This window comes from Symphalangus syndactylus, chromosome 11 (assembly GCF_028878055.3).
Source record: "Symphalangus syndactylus isolate Jambi chromosome 11, NHGRI_mSymSyn1-v2.1_pri, whole genome shotgun sequence".
NCBI lineage: Eukaryota > Metazoa > Chordata > Mammalia > Primates > Hylobatidae > Symphalangus > Symphalangus syndactylus.
The window spans coordinates 38,943,971-38,971,296 of record NC_072433.2 but is presented as its reverse complement, the minus strand read 5'-3'; the positions used below and the strand labels follow the sequence as shown (position 1 = coordinate 38,971,296).

The 27,326-nt window shown below is 39.8% G+C and overlaps 1 long non-coding RNA gene across 3 annotated transcripts; it reads right to left on the bottom strand.

Moving 5' to 3' along the window:
- On the bottom strand, nt 1-27,031 carry LOC134731812 (uncharacterized). Of its 3 annotated transcripts, XR_010114404.1 has the most exons (6): nt 26,918-27,008; nt 6,233-6,478; nt 2,147-2,288; nt 1,484-1,553; nt 1,330-1,400; nt 1-387 (listed from the first exon to the last, which is right to left on the bottom strand). It is a non-coding gene; the product is annotated as an uncharacterized lncRNA (long non-coding RNA). The 3 variants fall into 3 exon arrangements; XR_010114405.1 differs by lacking the exon at nt 1,330-1,400 and having other exon boundaries at nt 26,918-27,031; XR_010114406.1 differs by lacking the exon at nt 1,330-1,400 and having other exon boundaries at nt 1,484-1,520; nt 26,918-27,026.
- Nucleotides 27,032-27,326: the final 295 nt, after the last annotated feature.

The window sequence follows — 27,326 nt, the reverse complement described above, 5'->3', positions numbered from 1 at the left end:
AAATGGATTCATTAAGTATTTAATCTTTATACCATTCCTGTGAAATAAATGCACACATACATCACACATGTTTTAAAGTGACTTGATAATTAATATTGTTACACTTGAGAAAAATTCTGGCTCTCCATGGAGAAGTCATGTCATGAGTCAGAAGAGTGCAGGCTGAGGCACGCCCTCCACTGAACGGCTTGTCTGCACTCTAAAAGCCAAGTGAACCATTCCATCTGTATGAAGAGAGTAAGTCCTGGATTTGCGTCGTGATGTCATCTCAGGTGGGTGAGGACCAGAGGGAGTCACTGAGGCTTTTCTGAAGTAGTACATTTCAAAGAGTCCATGTTGATGACGGCTGAAAATATTCTATCTACAAGAGACAGCTTTCATTCTCCTCTGTTTGTAAAAAAAAAAGCAAAGAAAACATCAGTTGCCTCACATCTCATTCTAGTTCTCTGCAACATCCTTACCATACAGGAAAAATCTCACATTTTAAAAAACTTGTGGCCATGATGGAGGCATTTCCAGATACCCTGTGATGATATTCCGACTTAAAACAAACATGAGGGTGTTTGGTTGAAGTTTAAACAAACACACAGATTTGTAGCACCTCATGTGTCAAAGGTCAGCGAAAACAAATCTGGGTGAAAGAGCGAAATAATTCTAAGAACAATAGCTATGACGAGTAGATTGATCTAACTCAAATTTATCCTAAAGGGATTACAGTTAGGAGGAAAATGCTAACAAGTTATAAAAGATTAAAAGCTCATTACTTGTATGTTTATGTTACAGGAAAATAGCATAGGCATTGAAGTTAGATGGGCTTGAGTTCTTGTCCTGGATCTGACATGTACTAAATTTGTGAGTTTTAGGCAAGTAATTTAACCTCTTGTGAGCTCTTTTCCTCAACTGTAATATAAAAATCAAATTGCTCTGACCATACTGTCCTAAATGTTGATGGCGTGTACAGTATCTAGCACAGTGCCTGATATGGAGCAGGAAGTCAACAAACATCTGTTGCCTTCCATTCCCCATACCCTGGAGTCCACCCACTTAGATGAGTCTAGGAAGGTAGTGGCAGAAACTTTTCCAGCACTCAGTGACATCATCATCATCATCATCATCATCACAATGCTTCTCTCTACTTTACCAGGCTGTCAATTAAAATTCTAGAGTTAACAGGAACACATTCATGGGCAAAGTCCTCAAAGTAGTCAGAGTAGGCTAGGCTCTGCTGCCATAGAAACAACCTCCAATGCTCAGTGGCTTAATACAATAAAGGTTTATGTCTCTTTCATGCTACATGTCCATTGCGAGTTAGCAGGTAGCTGTGCTCACTTTAGTCACTCAGGGACCCAAGGTTCTGCCCTCCTTTGATGCCACCATCTCAGCATGAGGTTTACACTTGACTGTGGGAAGAAAAGAACATCAAAATAGAGCAGTGGCTTTTCATTGCTTCCACGAGGAAGTGGTATATGACACTTCTGCTTACATTTCAAAGAGTCAGGGATGTCAATCCACCCAGGTCCCTAGAGAAGAAGCGATTCAGAGAGTTGAGGCTCCTGTGGAGTAGCAAAATGATGACTAGAATGCACCCAGTACACCCAAGTCCAGGGAGGCTTCCAGTAACCCCAACTGCAGGTGCTGTAACCCTGACTCCCCGGCTGCCTTTCCTGGGAGGCTGCCGCTTTGCATGCGGTCCTCCAATCTCAGCCAGGATCTAATCTAGGCCCATTCTTTCCCCTGGTTCAGGCTTGTGGGTGGCTTTCTGAAGTTTTATTAACCTTTCTAAATAATTCCTATACTCTTCTCAAGTCACATCTAAGTTGTCAAACTTGCAGAATGCTTCATGGCAACGTGATTGTTATTTTGTCACCAGATGCACCTTACTGTCACCTCAGATCAAATTAGACTCCCTATGTAGCTGATGTTGCTACAATTTTTGCTTCTTTCCCAGAAATAATCAGTATCTCCCTTATTTGCCAGTGGTTGACTGATTGCATTATTGGCCCTTATTTTTCACCCCTCCTTTGTATTCAGGACCCTTGACATGCATTTTGCATGACCTCTTGCTAAAGAGGTGGAGTTTATTTCTCTATGAATAAGAAAAGTGGCTAAAAGCTTTATGGAAGGGCCCATGTTCAAGGAGATTGACCTGTCAGGGGGTTTGACAGCAGTAGGAGTTTCCAGGCTGGGAAGACTCAGGAAGGAGACTCCACTGTGATCCTGTGTGGTTCAATCTGATGGAAGCGGGACCCCAGCTGGTGGTTCTGGATATGAAGAACAAGGTCTTGATTCTGCAAAGAAGAGGTTACAGGAGCTAAGTCAGAGTGGCCAGGCACTGGACAAGCAGGCTGAGATTTGGTCTGAGAGTCCAGGAGGGCATCCAAAAAACAAACAGAGAATCTAGACAGGAGACCAGCAACCCTGTGGGGCCTGAGAAGAGGGTGCCCTGCTGGCACTGCCAGGCTCGTCAGACACCATATTGAAATAGGAAGTCTCATTCCAGAAACCACCAACAGTGGGAAGGGGGATCCTGAGCTTTCTTTAAGTTTAGAGCTGGATGAGAGTCAGATCCTCTAACTTGGAGAGCCAGGGAAAGCATGGGCTGACAACTGCCATCCTGGTCACTCACTTTTCTCAGAAGTGGACACGAGGAGCCTTTGGATCCAGCGATTCTCATCCTGAGTGCACACCTGATCACCTGGCACATTTTTTTTAAATGCTGGTGCCTGGGCTGCACCCCTCCCCCAACAAGATTCTGACTCGATTGGCCCTGGTTAGTAGAATGTATCAGGTTGCCGCAAAGGTAATTGTGGTTTTGCCATTACTTTTAATGGCAAAAACTGCAATTACATTGCTCCACCCTATATTATTACTATTAACAATATGCTGCCTGTGTTGAAAAGCACTGAACCAGTTGGCTGGACCCCAAGCCTTCCTCCTGGTACAGGCCTCAACACTGATCTTTCTAAACCACAGTTTAATTAGGCGCCCTAATTGCCATTTCTAAAGAAAAAAAATTAATGATCAAAATAACTGTTTTAATCTGCGGATTACGTGCACAGTCATTTAAAATCTATAAATTGACCAACAGAAGCCCTTGCCACGACTTTTGTTGTATGTATTTTTTTTTTAAGACAAGGTCTTGCTGTGTTGCCCAGGCTGGGGTGCAGTGGTACCATCACAACTCACTGCAGCCTCGACCTCCCAGGCTAAAGTGATCCTCCCACCTCAGCCTCCAGAATCTTGAGACTACAGGCATGTGACACCACATTTGGCTATTTTTTGTTTATTATTTGTAGGGTCTCCTTGTATTGCCTAGGCTGGTCTTGAACTCCTGGGCTCAAGCTATCCTCCCTCCTACAGCCTCTCAAAATGCTAGGATTATAGGCCTGCTCCACCACACCCAGTCCTCTAGCCACGTTTTACATGTCCCCCACAGTCAAGAGCTGATGACTTGCAAAGACAGGGAGTACATTGTAAAACTTCAGAGTAATTTACCTTAAAGAGATTCTTTAAAATATTCATTTTTTTTTAAATTTATTTATTTTTGAGACAGAGTCTTGCTCTGTCATTCAGGCTGGAGTGCAGTGGTGCGATCTCAGCTTACTGCAACCTCTGCCTCTGAGGTTCAAGGGATTCTTGTGCCTCAGACTCCTGAGTAGCTGGGATTACAGGCATACACCACCAGGCTAGGCTAATTTTTGTATTTTTGGTAGAGATGGGGTTTTGCCATGTTGGCCAGGCTGGTATCGAACTCCTGACCTCAAGTGATCCACCCACGTCGGCCTCCCAAAGTGCTAGGATTATAAGTATGAGCCACCATGCCCGGCCTAAAATATTCATTTTAAAGAAGAACATAGCAACTTAAAAATAACAAAATATTAGCTTACCTATCTGTATTTATTCATTCGCACCAAACCCAAGGACTCTAGCATTCTTTTTTTGAGACAGAGCCTTGCTAGGCTGGAGTGCAGTGGCGTGATCTCAGCTCACTGCAGCCTCCATCTCCTGGGTTCAAGTGATTCCCATGCCTCCGTCTCCTGAGTACCTGGGACTACAGGCATGCACCACCAAGCCCAGCTAATTTTTGTATTTTTAGTACAGGTGGGGTTTCACCATGTTGGCCAGGCTGGTCTTGAACTCCTGACCTCAGGTGATCCGCCCGCCTCAGCCTCCCAAAGTACTGGGAGCCACTGCACCCGGCCTGGACTCTAGCATTCTTAACATAGAATATTGCATGCTAAGGAAAAAATAAGAAAATGCTAGGATACATTGCGATGTGGGGTTCTTTCGGATCTGGGGTCAGGGCAGGCTTTTCAGAGACAGTGCCTGTTGATTTCAGGCCTAGATGAAAAGCAGGAACCAGCCTGGTGACCAACTGGGGAAAAGGTTCGCAGGTAAAGGGACCCAGCATTCCGCAGAGAACTTATGCTCAATGATCAGTGAAGAAAGTAGTTTGGTGACTTCAGGCGATGCTCACAGCAGTTCATTATAGCAAATGTGAAGCACCCCAGCCACCTGAAGAGAAGGAAGTAAATAACACACACACACACACACACACACAAAATGAAGAACAGGAGTTAAATTTATTTTTAAAGCACCACGAATAAGCATAGCCGGCATTACAGACAGTATTTTGGGGACGATATTATGTTTTCTCGCATAACGTTTCTAAAGAACAGAGAGGCGCATGGCCCGAGTCAGTTTTCCCTGTGAGTGATACAAAATAATCTTTTATTAATATTATTTTCGATTTGTTACCATTGTACGTAATCTCAGAAGACCAAGCAGAGAACACATTATATAAATCAAAGGAATAAATGAATATGAAAGAAAAGACAATTATAAGCCCGAGTAAAAATTTCTGCCCATTCTGTTACACTATAAAGCATTTTGTAAATCTAAATATCGTACATGAATGTTGAATAAATATATAAATATGATCTTCCTCTGGGTTTTTAAAAATAAGAATCTCGGTAGGCAAAGAGCTATCATTTCATATTTAAAAGTTCTCTCAGGCCTGTGTTTTCCGGCCTCAACAGTTACAGCAGGGAAGCCAGTATCTAGTAGAGACAATGAGGGTGGCAGTTGAGAGCTCTGGGTTCTGGACCGGAGGCAGATGGAACTAGGTTGCGACCGTACCTTGCCATTTGGTTGTGTGACCTTGGACAAGGTACATAATCTATCCAAGCCCTCGTTTTGAAATGTCTAAAACGGGGTGATTCTTCCCATTTCAAATTGTTGTTGTTGGAACAAAATGAGAATTAGAGTGTGGAACGGCAGCTGTGACATCCCTGTGGTTATCAGGACCAACATTATCTCATCAGAGGGCATAGGTGTGTTTGAGGGCCTCATACTGGTACACTTAGAGATGCACAAAACAGCCATGGGACAGAATAAGGCTGTGACATGGTGGTTGCTTCAGATGGGAAGACTTGGAATGAACAGCAACTCTTCTACAGCCTTACCAATCAATCCTGGCGGCAATTAAGAATTAAAGTCCTGGCGCAGTGGCTCATGCCTGTAACCCCAGTACTTTGGGAGGTTGAGGCAAGCAAATACCTTGAGCTAAGGAGTTCAAGACCAGCCTGGGCAACATCGTGAAACCCTCTCTCTACAAAAAATACAAAAAAATTAGCCAGGTGTGGTGGTGCGTGCCTGAGTCCCTACTACTCAGATTGCTTGGGCCTGGGAGGGGGAGGCTGCAGTGAGCCAAGATTGAGCCACTGCACTCCAGCCTGATTGACAGAGAGAGAGACCCTGTCTCAAAAAAAAAAACAAAAGAAGAATTCAGGAGGTTGGAGATCAGTCTGTTACCCATTGGTTGTTGTTGCATTTCACCTAGTGAGTTTGGCTTTCAACTCTTTATTAAGGAATTTGATGATAATCTTAAAAAATTGTTTCTGGAGAGAATTCTTCCTGAAACAAATTGTCACCTGGAAACTCATAAAGGATAAATACCAAGCCAGACAAATAGGAAGCAAACTATATAATAATTATTCACTTGTGAGAACTGCAGAGATTAATGTTATTCATGATGGAGAAAGATATTCTGCTTTAGGCATATTTCGTATCCCGCTAGCAGGGGTAATCAACATATTCTCCCCGCTTCCATTCAAAACAAAGTTTGATTAGTGCATTAATTAGATATAGTAGGATTTATTCTAGGTTAACAGCTTGGAATATAAGTTGAGAGATGAAGAAGAATCCGTAATCAGGAATCATCCCTCAATACCTTGTCTGCTGTTGAGGTTATATCTTCTAGGTGCCACTGCTATCTGTTCTGAGGTTCACTCTGTTCAGCAGCCTTGGACTCTTCGTGGAGTAATAACTACAGCCTTGGGCCTCACTTGAACCATCACAGCCTCTTCTGGACAGCCAGCAGTCCTTGAAGTCTCAGAGTCTTTTAACCAAAGGGTGTGGATGTTTCCTTATTGATATCATCAAAGATCTAGTGTATCAAGATGACAAACTTTGCTCCCTGTTGGGCCAAAAAGAGACATAAAATTTAAAACAACAACAACAAAACAAACAAAACAACAATGGCAAAAAACAGCCCTCTTCTTTTAGCTACTGCAGTTGAGTACAAAATTACCTTATAAATCACAAATTTTTGAGGGTTTAGCATGTACACATGCACACTGACTAATGAAAATAGGCAGAGTCCATAGAACAAACAGGCTGCTTTGGAAAAAAAATAATGAATCCAGAGTGACAACACGGGTTGGAGCCCCAGGTCAATTACTGAGTAGCTAAGTGATCTTGGACATGGTCATTTCACTTCTCAGAATGTGTTTACTGATCTATAAAATGGGAACGATATTTACTTCAGGCTCCTCACAACATTGTGGTGAAAATTAAAACAGATAGTCCATGTAGAAGTATTATAAAAACTGTAAGAGGCACTGCTGTGTAAGTGGTATTGTTATTACCAATTTCTAAGAATTGTTGAACACCTTATCCTTAGACCATATCAGCGAGCTGACACCTGACAAATGAGAACTCATTACTGTGTCATATCCCATTGTCTCTGGCTGTTTTCATCCTCAGCAGATAGGGTGGGCCTATGTTGCTCTGGAGCATACATCCTTGGTAGAGGGCATTTCTCTAAAAGTGGAAAGGATTTCTGGCCTTCTTCTCATCTCACCATTTCCACATATCCATATGCCAAACAAATGTCATTCAAAATTCCTAAAGTAAGAAAAGAGAAATATAGGAAGCAGATAGGCACATCTGTTTTAGGTTTCCTCACTTTTGTTAAGATTCTCTATAGATCCAAATGGCCTCCACCTCAACTCCTGAAATCTCTGCATAACAATAATATTTACCATTTGTTGAGTACTTCTGTAGCTGGTCATGAGATAAGCTCTTGATGTTGAATATTTTCCTTAATCCTCACAACAAACATATGAAACAATATTCCTGCTCTGGATTTAATGACTGGGAAATTGAGACTTGGAGAGGTTAAACAACTTTTCTTAGGTTGCAAAGCTAGCTAGTAAGTGGCAGGGATGAGACTAGGTCCTAGGTCTGCCTAGCTCCATAAAACATGGTCTGACCACTACACAATCAAGTTTTTCCTGAAAACTTTCTCTAGTGTTACTATCAGTTTTGTCTGGAATCTGCCCTTGAGACAAGTTGCTATATAGCACTAAGAATTATTTTTGCCTCAATCTGTCAGATAGTTCATTTTTTCATCCAACAAATATTTATTGAATCTACTCTCTGCCAGGTACTGCACTGGGGAAGAGGTGGTCATCAACTATGAAGGAATCCAGGCCTTTAATCCTGTAGAGCTTCCAAGTAAGGATAATGGGTCAACTACAACCTTCTCCCTAGGATATGTCGATATGCACGGCATTAGGAAAATCTGCTCTTTAAATTAAAATACAAACTCATGAGGATTTTCTTTATCATTTACCAAAAATATATGCCTTAGAGATTCTTTAATTTCATTCATTCACTCAGTGAAATGATAAATGTTTGTTAGGTGCCTATTAGGAGTCAGACGCCATACTAGCCAATCTAAAAGATAAAATTGCATTTATAAAACCTTTGATAATCACAGTTATTCCAGATAGACTAGGGAAAACCTAATGTTAATACCTGTTAATTCTCAGTTATCTATTTTGATGGAGAAAGAAAATAATTGGGATATATATACACACACATATATATATATATATATATATGCACACACACACACACACACACACACACACACCCACATCACCATAACCAAGATTTTGAGATTCTTTCCACTTTAAACTTTTATAGATACCTTTTGAGCTTAAAAAATGTCCTTATTTTGTTCTGTGGAAAAAGTATTTATAAACAGTGGAATAGGTAAAAATTAGAGCACAAAAAAGAGGTAAGGGAGAAGTGAAAATGCAGCAGGGGTAATCCAGAGCTAAGCAAACTGTTGAATAATCATCATTATTTTTAATATGTTTCCCATGGTTTCTAAGCATCCAGATCAAATTGAGCTTTCCTTTTTCTGAATAGTGATACTGGCTGGATATGGTAGCTCAAATCTGTAATCCCAACACTTTGGGAGGCCGAGGCAGGAGGATCACTTAAGCCAAGAAATTTAAGACCAGCCTGGGCAACATAGTGAGACCCTGTCTCTACAAAAAAATTAAGAAATAATTGTATCTGTGCCTGTAGACCCAACTACGTGGGAGGCTGAGGCAGAAGGATCACTTCAGCCTGGGAGAGCAAGGCTGCATGAGCCATGATGGCACCACGGCACTCCAGCCTGGGTGACAGAGCAAGACCTTGTCTCAAAAATCATTATGATAATAATAGTGATACTCCTCTGTACCTTAATGTTTATTTTTAGATTTGTGGGGCCTTTCCTTTGGAGAATGTGAACTCCTTGAAGAAAACAGCCCTGCCATATTTGTTCATACCTCCATAGCAAACAAAACAATTCTTGGCACACAATGGGTGCTAAATATGTACTTGCTGATTAATAGATTAAGATTCTTAGAGAGGTAACAGTAATAACTGAAGGATTGTAGAGAACAAAAACAAAGATATTACCTAAAAATAATTATCTTCCCATTTGTTGAAGTAGTTAAAATATAATGGTTTAAGAAGCCAGATTCTGTCATTTTCTATTTCTGCATCTTTGGACAAATTACTTAATCTTTCTGTGCCTCAGTTTATCCTCATTGTAAAAATGAGGATAAGTGTGTCTATCTAGTAGAATTGTTGTGAGAATTAAGTAATTATAGAACAGCATTTACACCACCAGCACACGATGAGTGTATAATACATGTTTGTCATTATTTGTGACTCTCTCATTTCTGATAATGCAAAAGTCCTTTAAAATGAGAAAGTAAGATACACTAGATTAATTTATTTCAAAGACAGCAGGAAATGTAGTCCTTACCACTACTAAGCTTCATTTAACTAATGAAATTCCATTTTGACTTCCAATTAAAGATGGCAGATTGTGCAAATGCATTCACTTTCACTCTCTTCTAAGACTATTAAAGTGGCAGAAAACAACCTTATAAAGAGATAGACCCATAAGGATTTGGATAACAAGAGAAAAGACAACAACAAGTAATTTCTTTGGTGAGACCCTTACATATTATGGAAACCGGGCTTATGACAATTGTGGCATTGATTGCCAAAAAAGTGGAAGAATGGAATGTGGATGGAAAAACACAACAGAGCATCTAAGAGATATGGGACAATAACAAAAGATCTAACCTACATGTAATTGGCATCCCAGAAAGAAAAGATATTAAGAAATAATATGTAAGGATTTTCCAAAATGAATTATAGATACTGAATCACAGTTCCAAGATGCTCAAAGAACACCAAGCAGAATAAATGCTCCCTCCCAAAAGAACTCCCACATCATAGGCATATCATATTCAAAGTGCTGAAAACCAGAGACAATGAGAACATTCTGAAGGCAGCCAATGAACACAGACACACTGCACACAGAGAAGTTAAAAACCGAAGGTAAGAAGGACAGAATATTTCTCATTGGAAACTATGCAGGCCAGAAAATAGTGGAATAATGTCTTTGTTGCTGATTGACATCAAAAACCAGTAAATTCAGAATTCTGTACCCAGCAAAAATATCTTTCAAAAAGAAAGGAGAAATAAAGACTTTCCTAGACTCAAAACAAACAACAACAACAAAACCTGAGAGAATTAATTGCCAGTGTACCTATGCCATAAGAAATGTTATAGAAAGTTCTTCAGGCATAAGGAATGTAATAGAAGATAGAAACTTGAATCCAGAGAAAGAAATTAAGAGCATTGGAAATGGAATGACTAAAGATAAACATAAAAGTCATGTTTTATTACTTTTAATTGCTCTAAAAAATAACTATCTAAAGCATAAGTAGAAGTATTGTGCATTTATAGCATTTATAAGAGTAAACACGGGCAACAATAGAACAAGGGTGAGGAGCTGGAAGTGGGAATATATTACCTTTATAGTAGACATGAAACAGAAGATAATTACTTGAAAGTAGACTTTGATCAAACAAGATGTGTATGGTAAAGTCTAAGGCAACTACTGAAATTTTTAAAAAGAGTTACACATGTTAATTCAATAGCAAAGATAACATTAGATAGTAAAAAATGCTTAATTAATCAAAGAGGGGACCAAAAGAAAGCACAAATGGAACGAATCAAAAACAGCTGTTTAGATTATTGACTTTAACTCCATCATATCAATAATCATATTAAATGCAAACCACACTAATTAAAAAGATAGAAATTGCTAGACAATATAAAAAGCAAGACTCAACTATATACTATCTACGAAAATACCATTTTAAATATAAAAACATAGATAGGTTAAAAGTAAAAGGATGGAAAAAGATGTACCATACAGACACTAATCAAAAGAAAGCTGAGTAGCTTCATTAATGTCAAAGTAGGCTTCAGACAAGAAATATTACCAGTGATAAAGAGGGTTATTACATAATGATAAAGGATTCAATTCTCCAAGAAGACAAAGCAATGAATGATTTTATGCCTATAAATTCAACAGCTTAGAGCAAATGGACAAATTCCTTGAAAAGCATATCTTACCAAAATTAGCAAGAAGAAAAAGAAAAATTCACATAGCCCTGTATCTTTTTTCAAAATTGAATTCATAATGAAAAATCTTTCAACAAAGAAAACCCCAAGCCCAGATGGCTTTACTCATAAATTCTATCAAAGCCTTAAGGAAAAAACTAACACCAGTCCTACACAAACTCTTCAAGAAATAGAAGAAAACACTTTCCAAGTTGTTTTATGAGGCCAGCATAAACACTGATGCCAAAACTTGACAAGGACATTATAAGAAAAGAAAATTACAGGCCAATATCCTGCATGACTAAAGATGCGAAGTCCTCAATAAAACATTAGAAAATCAAATTCGGCATTGTGTGAATAAGATAACTGTTTTTAATAACTGTAGAACTTATGCCAGGATTGCAAGTTTGGTTTCCCATTAGGAAATCAATGGTTATAATTCATCACATTAACAGAATCAAACAGAAAAAAGCATAACATCTCAATTGATGCAAAAATATTTTTGAAAACATTTTATACATTTTCATGATTTTTTTTTTTTTTTTTTGGGACAGAGTCTGACTCTTGCAGCCCAGGCTGGGGTGCAGTGACCTGATCTCGGTTCACTGCAACCTCCGCCTTCCGGGTTCAAGCAATGCTCCTTCCTCAGCCTCCCAAGTAGCTGGGATTACAGGAGTGTACCACCACGCCCGGCTAATTTTTGTATTTTTGGCAGAGATGAGGTTTCACCATGTTGGCTAGGCTGCTCTCAAACTCCTGACCTCAGGTGATCCACCCGGCTCAGTTTCCCAAAGTGCTGGGATTACAGGCGTGAGCCACTGCACCCAGCCACATTCATGATTTTTAAAAACCTGTCAAAAAAACTAGAAAAAGAAAGAACTTTCATCAGTGTAATAAATGGCATATATAAAAACCCAACAGCAAATGTTATACTAAATAGAGAAATATTTAATGCTTTCTTTCAGAGTTCAGAAACAAGATGTCCACTCTCCCTATTCTATTCAACATTATCCTGAAAGTTCTAGTTAATACAACAACGTAAGAAAAAAAGTAAAGGCATGCAAATTAAAAAGAAAGAAGCAAAACTATCTTTTATGCGGATGACACGATTTCATATATAAAACATCCTAAGGAATCATCATTTGGTCTATTAGAACCAAAAATAAATTTAACAAAGTCACGGGAGTCAAGGTAAATATATAAAACTTAATTATACTTTAATTTTGGGCTGGGCACGATGGCTCACGCCTGTAATCCCGGCACTTTGGGAGGTCGAGGCGGGCAGATCACTTGAGGTCAGGAGTTTGAAACCAGCCTGGCCAACATGGCAAAACCCCGTCTCTACTAAAAATACAAAAAAAATTAATCAGGCATGGTGGCAGGCACCTGTAATCTCGGCTACTCAAGAAGCTGAGACATAAGAATTACTTGAACAGGGGGTGGCGGGGATGGGGGAGGGAAGGGGGGTGGCAGGCGGAGGTTGCAGTGAGCCGAGATTGTGCCACTACACTCCTGCCTGGGCGATAAAGAGCAACTCCTTCTCAAAATAAATAAATTAATTAAATAAATAATTAATTCACTATATTTCAATTTTGACAAACAAAACATTGGAAAATAAAATTAAATAGCAATTCCATTTATAATGGCAGCAAAATATAAACTATTGAAAATTTAACAAAAATAAGTAAGACATTCTGAAAATGATTTCATATTGCCGAAAAAGGTTAAATAAAAAATTAAACCATATAACACGCTTATGAATTGGGAGAATTAATATTGATCTATAGCTTCAGTGCAATCCCATTCCAAATTCCAGGAGGCTTTTTAGTAGAAATTAATGAGCTGATGTTAAAATGTATTATGAAAATTCAAAAGATGAAGATTAGCAACAGAACTTTAAAAAGAAAAAATATACAAGACATATCCTTCCTGCTTTCAAGACTTACTTAGAGCAACAATTATTTAGATGCTGTTATTTGCATCAGATAGACAAATAAGACAATGAAACAGAACTGAGAGTCCTGAAATAGGTCCACGTGTGTATAGTCAATTGATTTTCAACAAAGGTGTTTGTGCATGCTCGCACAGGCACACACATCCAATGTAAAAAGAAAAGTCTTTGCAACAAATGATTCTAGAACAATTGGATATCCATATTAAAAACACAAACAAAACAGAAGAACTTTGACTGCTACCTCATACCATATACAAAAATTAGCTTAAGACAGGAGGCCTTAATGTAAAATCTGAAACTATTAAGCTTCAATGTTTTCTAAAACGAGATACAGGAAAATATCTGCATGCTGTTATGCTCAACTAAAATTTCTTCAGAACATAAAAAATACTAATCATAGAAGACAAAAATCACAAATTGGACATAATCAAAATGTAACACTTCTGCTCATTAAACAATACCATTAAGAAAATGAAAAGACAAGACATAGACTGGGAGAAATATTTGCAAAATCAATTTTATTTTATTTTATTTTTTGTAGAGAGAGGATCTTACTGTGTTGCCCAGGCTGGTCTCCAACTCGTGGCTCAAGAAGTCCTCCCACCTCAATCTCCCAAAGTGCTGAGATTACAGGCATGAGCCATAGCACCTAGCCTGCAAAATTTCTTTCTTTCTTTTCTTTTCTTTTTCTTTTTTTTGAGATGGAGTTTTGCTCTCGTCATCCAGGCTGGAGTGCAATGGTGCAATCTGCAACCTCTGCCTCGTGGGTTCAAGCAATTCTCCTGCCTCAGCCTCCCAACTAGCTGGGATTACAGGTGCATGCCATCGCGCCCGGCTAATTTTTGTATTTTTACTAGAGACAGGGTTTCAGCATGTTGGTCAGGCTGGTCTTGAACTCCTGACCTCAGGTGATCCACCTGCTTCAGCATCTCAAAGTGCTGGGCAAAATCTATTTCTGACAACAGATTTGATATCTGAAATATGCAAGAATGCCTGCAAATCAATAATAGAAAGAAAACCCAAGTGCCAAAAACTGGAAACAATCGAAGTGACCATCAACAGGTGAATTTATACACAAACAGTAGTATACTCATGCAGTGGAATACGCTTGGCAGTTTAAAGGAACACGTTTCCTCAGTATCTCAAAGACATCATTTTAAGCAAAAGGAGCCAGACAGAAAAGAATACTTATTGTTATGATTCCATTTATAGAAAGTTCTAGGGTAGGTAAATCTAACCTGTGATGATAGACATGAGAAAAGTTGGCCCCACACAGTGGCTCACACCTGTAATCCCAGCACTTTGGGAGGCTGAGGCAGATGGATCACTTGAGGTCAGGAGTTTGAGACCATCCCGGGCAACATGGTGAAACCCTGCCTTTACTAAAAATACAAAAATTAGACGGGTGTGGTGGTGCGCGCCTGTAATCCCAGCTACTTAGGAGGCTGCAGCAGGAGAATCACTTGAACCTGGGAAGTGGAGGTTACAGTGAGCCGAGATTGCGCCACTGCATTCCAGTCTGGGCAACAAGAGCTAAAACTCTGTCAAAAAAAAAAAAAAAAAAAAAAAAAGAGAGCGAGAAAAGGATTGTCTCCTGGAGGCTGAAAAGGTGTTAAGACGGAACTTTTTGGGGTGATGAGAAAGTTCTGTATCTTGATTGGTGTGCAGTTATATGGGTGTATTCACATATTCATACTCGTTAAACTGCACATTTAAAATTGATGCATTTCATTGTATGTAAATTATACCTCGATTTTTAAAAAAAAGTGTAAACAAAAATCACTTTAACGCTAAGTGAAAGAAGCAGGTTGCAGCAATATGATTTCATTTATATAACATTCAAAAACAAGCAAAGTGAATCAATATCTTTCTCACTGTGAAATTATTTTCTAAATAATCCACCACAAGAGCTGAAAGTGGTTGCCTTTAGGGAGGAGAAACTGGGGAGACAGCTAGTTTCCTTCATAAAACTAGCATTAGTTGAGACTTAAAAATCTGTTGCATATATAACTTCGGCAAAAAGTTATATACGCAAGCTAAAAAAGAAACCCATACCATTTGCAGGTTGGTGCTATAAGGTTCAAAAGAGGATTGTTGACATTCATTTCAAATAGAAAATTATTTATGATGGGCAAATCTGGCAGAAAGTCCAGGACACCGGGTCCATTTGCTGTTGGTTGTGTAATAGAGGTCACCTAGTCACCAGTCATGCATAAAAGACAATGGGAAAAACACTGGAAAAGTGTGCATTAAATTAGAGTGAGGGAGGAAAATTGTGACAGAAACCCTATCTGTACTCCCTAATTACAAAGTCTCGCCTTCACCAGCTGACACAAATGTGAAGTCAAATTAAGTATCGTCTAATTAACTAGCATCCACACAACTTCAAGACCCGCGACTAGGTATTATTCGGCCGAATAAATGAAATGCAAGGACTTGCAGATTCTCCGTCAACCCAGATCTGCCATCTCAGCCGACTGCTACAAGGTTAGGCCATTTTGTTTTCACACATCTCTCCTTTCAGGGCTCTCCTTGTAATATTTACAGAAAAAGGCAATGCTGGTAAACAGTTTCACACAATGAGGTGTGAGAGTTGATAGGGTCTATTCAAGCTCTGAACTCCCCTGATGAGCTGCCAAAAGTTGTTATGAACGGCCCAGCTGACAGCGTGATGACTGATAAAAGAAAAACAAACAGCTCGGGTAATTCATGAAAACACACTGCACCAAGACAACTCCGAGTGGCGAGTGACAGTTAAGATAATGGAATTTTGGAAGCTTTTCTTAAGCAGTCCTCTCTATACAATTATTCTGTTAATAGACTCTGCCTTAATGTAGCTGGATCTTCAAAACTTCTTTCCATAGAAAAATATTTATTATGATCTCCGGCAGAGAGGTGCTGGCCTTGGACTTTTATACATGGCCAGTTTCGCATACAATTTCCTCTTCCCAGAGCAGGCTGAAATTTAGTGTAGGGCTGTGTCTGCTATTTAAAGAAATAAAATATCCGATTTCCACTTCTATTACTAGGAACATTTTGAAGTGTTCTTCCCTCATTTCTTTCATTTATGAACCATTTGCTGCAAACCTTTGATTAAAAAATAAATATTGGTTTACACACTCAACTGCTAATATTTTAAAGGAGAACAATTTAAATGTGGTAGAAGTCAATTTCCAATTCACATAGCCTATTTTGAGTTCATTTCCTTAAATCAGGCGTGACGAAGCAAGAAAATATCAATTTGTCAATGTTTTGCCTTTGTACCCAATGATTTTTCATGAAGTACCTTGTGGTTTCTGTAGCAATTGCCTATTTCTTAATTAATGCTTTAGAAAGCAGAAATATAGACATATCTAAAGCATGTGTATATGCACACATAAATACTATGTGATCCTGTGCCCAGAGACAGAGAAGGAAGAAAAGAGAGAAGAAAAGGAAGAGGGGAGTGGGTGGCTGTGTAGTTTAGGACCTGGCTACCGAAGGGTCAAGCAGCATATTAGAAATGAAGAATTTCTGCACTACCCTAGTCCCCAACCAAATCAGAATTTGCATTTTAACAAAGATCCCCATGTGATTCATATGCACCTCAAGGTTTTGAGAAGCTCTGTAATTTTGATGACTGATCTCCTTAATAGTTTAAGTTTTATAGCTATAAAGGCTTACAAATGTGATGATCTATGTTTTACAAAAAGTTTAAAACTCTATCATAAGTTATTTAAAGCTACTCAAAGTAATTTCATAAGTGTTCTTTCAAATTTATTTTTCTTCTCCTCCTTCCCGGGAAGAAATCTGGAGTGTCCTTGAGCTCTCCAAGCCTTCTAGAGACTTCGTCCCTTCCGCACTTTCCTTTTACTTCAAACATTCATAGGCCTGTCCTATGACTTCCACCACATTTAAATTGTTCTCCTTTAAAATATTAGCAGTTGAGTGTGTAAACCAATATTTATTTTTTAATCAAAGGTTTGCAGCAAATGGTTTGTAAATGAAAGAAATGAGGGAAGAACACTTCAAAATGTTCCTAGTAATAGAAGTGAAATCGGATATTTTATTTCTTTAAATGGCAGACACAGCCCTACACTAAATTTCAGCCTGCTCTGGGAAGAGGAAATTGTATGCGAAACTGGCCATGTATAAAAGTCCAAGTACATTTTCAGGTACTAGGCATGGTGCTAGAGCCTGGATTTTGTGAACCATAGGACTTTTATAACAATAATAAAAACATTTAAAAAATTATAACTTGATTGTAGTATCAACTATTTAACTGCTACAATACAGAGTATCTCACAGGAGAGATGAGAGAATCACTGGAAAGGCCCAAACAACAGAGATGGCCTCCACCTACCCATCAAGGACAGCAAAAATCTACCGTTGGACACTCATTCCTTTAAGTTTTGCGGTTGTTAATATTTATACAGTCATCTTTAAAACTTGATGGGCTCTTGAGATCTGGTCTAACTCTCAACAAATTTGCTGAATGTTCATAAATTTAAATACATACCAATTAAAGAATTTAACATGGCCCAAAATACTGCAAACAAAGAAAAAAGACAAAGGTTAAATCAGGGAAAATATATGCAACTATATTTACTATTAATATAAGGACTCGTTCCTTTTTAATTTATTTTTTTGAGACAGAGTCTCGCTCTGTCACCCAGGCTGGAGTGCAGTAGTGTGATCTCAACTCACTGCAACCTCCACCTCTTGGGTTCAAGCAATTCTCCTGCCTCAGTCTCCCAAGTAGCTGAGATTACAGGCACACACCACCACACCCAGCTAATTTTTTGTATTTTTGGTAGAGACAGGGTTTCACCATGTTGGCCAGGCTGGTCTCAAACTCCTAACCTCAAGCAATCTGCCTGCCTCGGCTTGCCAAAATGCTGGGATTACAGGTGTAAGCCATGAGCCCATTAGGGACTCATTCCCTTAATTGACAAAGAATTTATATAATTTAGTCAGAAAAAGACACATCCAGTGGAAAAATGAGCAGTGGACATAAATAGGCAATTCACCCATGAAAGTGAGTAAATGCATGAAATGGTGCTCAACCTCATTTATAATCAAAGAGATACAAATCTAAGCAATGATGAGAGAATGATTCTTACCTATTATGTTGGCAGAAATTAGAATATTTGATAATACAAATTGTGTGCAGAAATAGGCACTCTCATCTACTGTGGGTAAGAATATATATTAGTTCAACTGTGTTAAGGGACAGTTTGGTAATATTGATCAACATTGTGAATGCACATACCCTTTAACCCAGCAATTCCATGCTAGGAATTTAGTCTAGGAAAATACTTGCAAAAGTACATTAAGCAAGATGGATAAGCAACCTCAAGGGGCATCATGCCAGGAGCTGAGCACCTCCCCCACCCCGCCCCATGGCAGTACCACCCAACAAGGAAAGACTCCCTGAGCCACACAGAGAATCAAATAGACTGGCAGGAGCTCGCTACAGAATCATCTCTGAGATGTACCAATTATTCACATATACAGAGAAAAAAAGCAAGGCTCAGAGTGGTATGTACAACTTGATCCCTTCAGATTAAATAAAAATACATATATATTGGTAGCAATTCATATTTCTCCCCCTGGAAATACAAGGACCAACTAATAGTGCTTGCCTTTGGGGAGAGAGAGCAGTTAGTGGCAAAGGTGATGAGTGGAAGAAAGCCTTCTAATGTTAATTATATGTTTATCTCTATGGTTTGAATTTTCTAGAAAAGTTCTGAGTGTATGTGTATATAATGTAGGCAAGCAATGCCTTGGTATTGAGTTTATAAACCATTTTGCCTTATTAAGTTCCAGACACAAAAATATTGGGGAAAAGTCCTTGGAGTGAAATTATTCTCCATGAGTTCATTTTCACAATTATATCTCTGCAGGCAAGCAGATTTCTCAACCACACAGTAGCTAGGCTTCCCAAAGAACTGCTGTGTCCTCTGGAGCTATGATAACATTTTTCGAGGTCAAAGAAACCTCTGAGAATCTGTTTAAAGTATGACCAGAAAAACTTTCCGCACACAAAATTTCAGATTCAGTATTGGGAGTTTCGCAGAACCCCTGAGATATCCATGGATTGTGTGAGGTCAAGGGCTTGAGCTAATAAGGATTACCTACCCTAGAGAATCTTGAAGTTAGAACAACATCGATTTTATGATTTCATACGCAGCTGTATCGCTGGGACTACTTGGGTTTCCACAGTCCGCCCAGGGGCTACTCCTGTGAAAGTCCTTCCTGACTCTCCCATATCCTACCCAGCTGAGTCTGGAGGCCTGCTTCCACAATCCCATAGCCTGCCATGCCTGTGTCTATAAAGTGTAGTATCTTTTGTGGTGAGTTATAATTGTTCACTTGTTTGGTTTGCCATCAAGATGGTTAGCTCCTTCAGGGCAAGGCATTTATTTCATAGATCTTTATTTTCTCAACACTGGAAACATCAAAAATGACCAACGAATGAATGCTCAATGTAAATAATCAAATCTTTGTGAATAACCACATACGAACTTGGTATAACCCATTTTGTATTTTTAGTCGAGACAGAGTTTCACCATGTTATGTTGGCCAGGCTGGTCTTGAACTCCTGACCTCAAGTGATCCATCCATGTTGGGCTCCCAAAGTGCTAAGATTACAAACGTGAGCCACCATGTGCCCGGCCCCTGACCCCTGCCTACTTTTTTAACCAAAGTTGTTATGTGTAACTAGAATGGTACCCTTCTTGGCCCTCTCTCTTGTCCTACCATATCACCAGTATGATACCCTTCTTTTGCAGTCATGCAGAAGCTCTAGGGCCCATGTGGACATTACATGTGATTTCCCCAATCTGGGGTTCTCTTTTCTTTATTCCACTCAGCCATCTAGTGAATTCCCTGGTCATATGGATCTAGCCGTTGAGTGTGGATGGGTGGCTCACATTAAACCATCTACTCCTTGGCAAAAGAAGAGTGGGTCATCTGGTCACTATCCTCCAAGAAGGGTAGCACTCTACTTACACATAACTACTTTGGTTAAAAAAGTAGGCAGGGGTGGGGGGCCAGGTGCACAGTGGCTCACACTGTAATCCCAACACTTTGGGAGGCCAAGGTGGGTGGATCACTTGAGGTCAGGAGTTCAAAACCAGCCTGGCCAACATAACATGGTGAAACCCCGTCTCTACTAAAAATACAAAAATTAGCCAGGTGTGGTGGTGTGCACCTGTAATCCCAGCTAGTTGGGAGGCTGAGGCAGGAGACTCACTTGAACCCAGAATACAGAGGTTGCAGTGAGCCGAAATTGCGCAACTGCACTCCAGCCTGGGCAACAGAGTGAGAATCCATCTCAAACAAAACAACAAAAAAGAAAATACTGTGTGTCAGGGGGTGATAAATGTCATTTGGACATCCACTAATCCAGCCACCAACGTGCTTCCTCTGACCATCACTTGCAGGCTGGTAAGGAGTAAGAAGGCAAAGAAAATTGCAGTGTAATGTCCCATACTCAAGGAATATTAAATGTTGCATTGTGGACTTTAGCCCTCCTCTATGTCCTAATCAAAGAAATAACAGCATAAAGCATAAAAGGGGCTTTGTAGTCATAGATCTGAGTGGGAGTTCTAGACCAGCATATATGGAATCATGACAAGTTCACTTGTTCCCTCTGGGGCTCAATGTGTTAGTCAGGAAAGGGTGGGCTATGCTTCAGTAACAAATAAGCCTCAAAATATTAGTGGTTGTATAAAATACAGGTTTCTTTTACTCACATGAAGTCCTCTGTGAATTGGGTGATTCTTTAGGGTGGCTGTCCCCGATGTGATGACTCAGCAGTGCATCCTGCCTCTCTTTAGTGACAATGCCAGCTCAACACATGATGGAAAAGAGAGAATGTGGAGTATTCATAACCACACTTTCATGCTCCATCTGGAAATGATGTGTGGCCATTTCATTTACCACTGCCTAGAGCTAGTCACACCATCCCAAGCTAACTGCAAGGGTATTGAGGAGTGCAGTCTTCTTGTGCACCAAAGAAAAGCACAACTGGACTTGCACAAAACATAGAACTGTCTTTGCCACATTCAACGTCCTCATCTGTAAAGTGAGGATAACACCTACCTTACAGTTTTGCTGCAAGTATTAAACAAGAATGCACGTAAAGCGTGCAATGCATATAGCAGACAGTCAAGAAATGGTGTTTAGTTATTTTGACTGAAGCCAGTAACTCCCCATTTGTTGGGCTATTAGAGAGGCTTGTTAAATTGCAGGGACACCAGGCCTTCTGGGAGTGAAGCATCACAATGGTGTGAGCTAGTGTGTCCCCCAGCATGTCTATTTGTCTATTTATCATAGGGGAACGTCTTGGCCCTGGGATACGACACTCAAGACAGCCTCAGGGTGTCATTGGGAAGTGGGAACCAACTCAGAAGGGCCTGGCCCCACGCCCAAGAAGTCACATCCCAATAAGATACCTGGTCAGAGGTATAACAATTTCCTTATGCCAGCAGTCAAGAAAAACCAGCAACTTCCAACAGCATTCCACATGAACAATAAACTCAACTTGACTTTGTTGATGATAATGATAATGGAAGCGTCTATCTTCCTTTTTAAATAGCATATCCCTCAAATTTGTTTTTCTATCATTTGTATAACCACCACATGATAAAGCTGCCCTTAGTTTGATTATGTTTAATCCATGTATAATGTGAGAGTTGGATGATATATTTTTTAATGTGATGTAATTAATCTTTAATTCTTGGGGTAAAGAGAAGGAAGATAAAGAATTAAGCATATTCCAGACCAGGTGCAGTGGCTCATGCCTGTAATCCCATTACTTTGGGAGGCCGAGGCAGGCAGATCACTTGAGGTCAGGAGTTCGAGATCGGCCTGGCCAGTGTGATGAAACCCCTTCTCTACTAAAAATACAAAAATTAGCTGGGCATCGTGGCATGTGCCTGTAATCCCAGCTACTCGGGAGGCTGAAGCAAGAGAATCTCTTGAACCTGGAAGATGGAGGTTGCAGTGGGCCAAGATCGTGCCACTGGACTCCAGCCTGGGCGACAGAGCAAGACTCTGTCTCAAAGAAAGAAAAAAAAGGAATTAGGTATATTACATGGCAACTCTGGGAGTAGATAATATAATCATATTCCATTCACATTTCCTGGTTTTCTGGCTGCATTCTCCCTGTCACTTTATGCACTACGCTGGTAAATACAGTGCTCACTCACCCCACCATCCAATCACATTCATCCAGTTGAACTCTAGAGGCAGCCATGCACTACCTTTTAGAATCTGATGCTCTAGAAATTTATTACGTACCACCGCCCCATTATACATTTTTTCAGTAACAGCAATGAAGAGGCATTGAAATACAAAACTGTTTTATGTTCATTTTATATCTTCCAAGAAGAGTTTCATTAATGACAAAAATACACCTTTTTAAGAGTTCTATATTTTCAGTTGTGACCTACTACCAGGAATAATTTATATGAAAATGTAAAATTTTCCTTGTATCTTTATCAAAATGATTTAGTTTATCTGTTACACCCTTTATTTTGATTATTTTCTCCAAAAAATCAACATTTGCAAAATAACAATCAAATATACAGTCACCTGTGTAACCAAAGGACAGATAAAACATTTTTTGTTTTGTTTTTAAGATGGGAGTTTTGCTCTTGTCACTCAGGCTGGAGTGCAATGGTGCGATCTTGGCTTACTGCAACCTCTGCCTCCTGGATTCAAGTGATTGTCATGCCTCAGCCTCCAGAGTAGCTGGGACTACAGGCATGCGCCACTACACCTGGCTAATTTTTGTATTTTTAGTAGAGATGGGGTTTCACCATGTTGGCCAGACTAGTCATGAACTCCTGACCTCAGGTGATCCACCCGCCTTGGCCTCCCAAAGTACTGGGATGACAGGTGTTAGCCACCATACCTGGCCCAGATAAAACATTTCTAATGTATCTTAATTCATTTCAGTTTGCCTCAATTTGTTCATAAAAACAGAAGACCAGGAGTACAAAAGGGTTTCTTTAGAAATTAAGCCGTCTTCTGCCATGCAACATGGGCTCTGGTGGACCTGATTCTGCAACATTCCATTTGAAAACTGTTTTGTAGGGGATACTTATCATCTCTAATGTCTTTCAGGACTGTCCAGAAAATTATTCAGCAGCTATAATAGCTGGTATGTCACCTAACTCCAAGGAAACATACTGATATGCCCAGCATGTGTTAAAATCAGGTACTATTGGTCTGATTCCCAGTGCTGTGTCACATTCATGACATGCAGCCAATGAATTAAATCACTTTTGACATATTACACTGGCCTCTGACATGTTGCCAATGTAAAATGACATAACATACTGAAAATGATAATATTGAAAACGGATTAATAGATAGATCCAAATAACCAACATCTAGTAACTCTTTCAAACGCAAAGAAGGAATGATAATCACTTTGTCCTATTTTGAAAATGCATTCTTCTCAGAATAAAGATTATCATATATGTGATAGCTGCTACCATATGTTGAATACCTACGTGCAGACATAGTTATAAGGAACTTCTCTCCTCAACAGTCCTATAAGACAGGTACTATTAATATTTCCATTTTATAGATGAGAAAACCAAGGGCCGGAGAGGTAAATTAACCTGCCTGAGGTCACACAGCTGGTAAGGAGCAGAGGCTACCTTAGCAACCTTGCTACATATACCTTCTTTGAAAGGAATCTAGGAATGTCAATGGGCTTTTTAAAACTCACTTCTTAAACTAAATTTTATCTCTGACATACACAGCTGAATAAGAAATACAGGGCGGGCATGTGAATGATATGCTGGGTTTGCTACATAAAAGTCATCAGGCAAATAACTCGGCTTCTATGAACCTCTGTTTCTTTATCTCCAAAATGGCGGTAATGATAGTATTAGTCTGTTCTCGCACTGCCATAGAGAAATACCTGAGACTGGGTAATTTATAAAGAAAAGAGTCTTAATTGTCTCACAGTTCCACAGGCTGCACAAGAAGCATGGCAGGTCTGCTTCTGGGACGCCTCAAGGAACTTACAGTCATGGTGAAGGGGAAGGAGGAGCCAGCACTTCACATTGCCGGAGCAGGAGGAAAAGGGGCGGGGGAGGTGCCACACAATTTTAAATGACCGGATCTCCCGAGAATTCACTCATGATCACCAAGACAATGTCAAGGGGGATGGTGCTAAACCATTCATGAAGGATCCACTTTGATGATGATCCAATCACCACCTACCAGGCTCCACCTCCAACACTGGGGATTACAACTGAACATGAGATTTGGGTGGGAACACAGATCCAAACCATATCACTTGATCATAAAAACTGTTGTGAGGTCTCAACACTGTTATGGGCTGTATTGTATCTACTGCTTCCCCCACCTCCCACTAAATCCACATGTTGAAGTCCTAACCACCAGCACCTAAAAATGTGACTGAAGATAGGGCCTTTACAGAAGAGATTAAGTTATTTTATTATATAAAATTTATTTAGGTTGGTGCAAAAGTAATTGTGGGTTTTGCCATTAAAAGTAATTACTTTTGCACCAATCTAAATAAAATAAAGCCCTTAGGATGGGCTATAATACAATCTGACTAGTGTCCTTGTAAGAAGGGGAAATTTAAACATTCCAAGAGATGTCAAGGATGCATGCACGGAGGAAGGGCCACCTGAAGACAAAGCCAGATGGTAGCTATCTGCAAGCCAAGAAGACAGGTCTCAAGGGAAACCAAACCTACTGACACCTCAGTGTTGGGCTTCTAGCCTCCAGAAATGTGAGACAATAAATTTCTGTTGTTTAAGCCACCCAGTTTGTGGTGTTTTTTTATGGTGGCCCTAGAAAATGAATAAAAACACATTAACAATAATTTCCACAGTACCTGGCAAATAGTGCTCATTAAATGGTTTTTAGCTCAATTGTGAATGCAAATACACACAGCCTTTGTTTTGGCTGAAAGGAAATGTGTCCTACATTTTAAAACATAATCTGAAAAATGCTTTTCTAATCCATAGACTTTTCATGAAACTTTAATTAAAAGACTAAAGATGGTTCATTTTTCAAACTAACAAAATCCAGTTAACACTGGTTAAAAGTCACTTTGCGGCCAGGTGAAATGGCTCATGCCTGTAATCCCAGCACTTTGGGAGGCTGAGGCAGGTGGATCACTTGAGGTGAGGTCAGGAGTTCAAGACCGGCCTGGCCAACATAGTGAAACCCCATCTTTACCAAAAATACAAAAATTAGCCAGGCATGGTGGCGGGCACCTGTAGTCCCAGAGACTCGGGAGGCTGAGGCAGGAGAATCACTTGAATCCAGGAGGTGGAGGTTGCAGTGAGCTGAGATCGTACCATTGCACTCCAACCTGGGTGACAGAGAGAGAGTCCGCCTCAAAAAAAAAAAAAAAAAGAAATGTCAGTTTACTGCAACATTTCATTATATTGTGGATGTTGAAACTGACATTCAAAAGCTCCTTCTCTTCCTTGTAGCTACTGGGGCACTTGTGTCTAGTAAGTCTAGGTTTGGAACTGACACAATTTTGACAGTAACACACAAAGGTCATGACAGAAGGAGAGGGAGAATATATAAACAAACCAGTGTAGACAAAAAAAAAAAAGTATTGTGTTGAAATTTTCTTCAACGAAGCTACCTATATCAGAGCTGATATATAAATTTCATCTCAAGAGCTAATTCCTATCACTTGACTTTGAGTCTTATGTTGAGAAAGGTTCCAAAGCCACACCTGGGCTCAGGAAAGAGCACCTGGATGGATTAGGAAGTTGTTTGAAAATGGAAGGAGAAGGATAGGAGTAAGTGGGCTGCATGTTTACTATTCAGAATCTGGACATTGGCTAATGGGCCCCTTTGACTGTCATCTTTTAACTTTAAGGCCTATCAAACATTTGGACTATTGTGCATACTGGATCTATCTCAATACTGTAACTTAGCAATTCTGAATTCACTAAAAAGTAAATGCTTTTCTTTATATACATATTTCTTGTGACGGTTAAGCTTTATTAGTTAAAAACAAAAGGAAACCCCTCTGCTTTGAGCTAACAAAGGCCATCAGCTGAATCACTTTTCAAGTTGCTCTAAACTTCCAGCTGGCTAACCCATAGAACACATATTTTGAGAGGAAGACAAGTTTTTCCTCACAAGTCACCATGGTAGCCTTTTGGTTACCACCTAACAATAGGCTTGTGGTTCACACTTTTGCATCAGTGGCTTTGCACTCTGCAGGTACTGTTAACTCTTGATAAATGCAGGTTATTGTGAAGTAGACTAGGTCATGGGGCATGTTGCCCACCAAGCCATACCCTAGAACATGAGGGCATATGTATCAGCCCGATAATGCCCAGACTTGATTTGCTTCTAAACTGAGGACCAAAGCTCACATTGTGAGAACTGCACCAGTCAGCGAGCCACCTTCCCCTCCGTGATCTCACTGGAGAAAGATATTTCAAATGATTAACAATTAGCGTTTACTTTCAAACTGCCAAGTCCAGTTGGCTAAAGAAAGGCACTAGGAATCCTAAGAATCTAGGTTTAATCTCTAAATGGGCCAAATAGCTTCACACTGAGAAACCTCCAGCTCGACTTTAACCATAGTCCGTCCCATGGGTTGGAAGGGGGAGAGACAGAGACAGTGACAAAGATACTGACTGAAATAAACTTCAGCACTACCACTGGAAAGACTCAAAGGGCAGGTGCTGCTGAGAGGGCTTCAGCCCTTTCCTGTCCAAGATCACCACGAACAAGTCATATTCAAGTCTCAATATGGATGTCTGCTGTAGGAACACAGAGGAGGATCGTTAATGTTCTAAACATCTGATGCCCATGTGTATTAATCCATTATCACACTGCTGTAAAGAACCACCTGAGACTGGGTAATTTACGAAGAAAGAGGTTTAATTGACTCACAGTTCTGCAGGCTTAACAGGAAGCATGACTAGGAGGCCTCAGGAAACTTACAATCATGGCAAAAGGCGAAGGGGAAGCAGGCACGTCTTACCACGGCAAAGCAGAAGAGAGAGTGAAGGGGGAAGTGCCACACACTTTCAAACAACCAGATCTCGTGAGAACTCACTCACTATCACGAGAACAACAAGGGGGATATCCACCTCCATGATTCAATCACCTCCCACCAGGCCCCTCCCTGGACAAGTGGGGATTACAATTTAAGATGAAATTTGGACGGTGACACAGAGCCAAACCATATTACCATGGTATCTAGCACAGTTCCTTACATACAGCAATAAATTCCTATGGACTGACTACATTTTAAAATAAAAATCAATTTATTATTATTCATTAACCTAATACATTATAA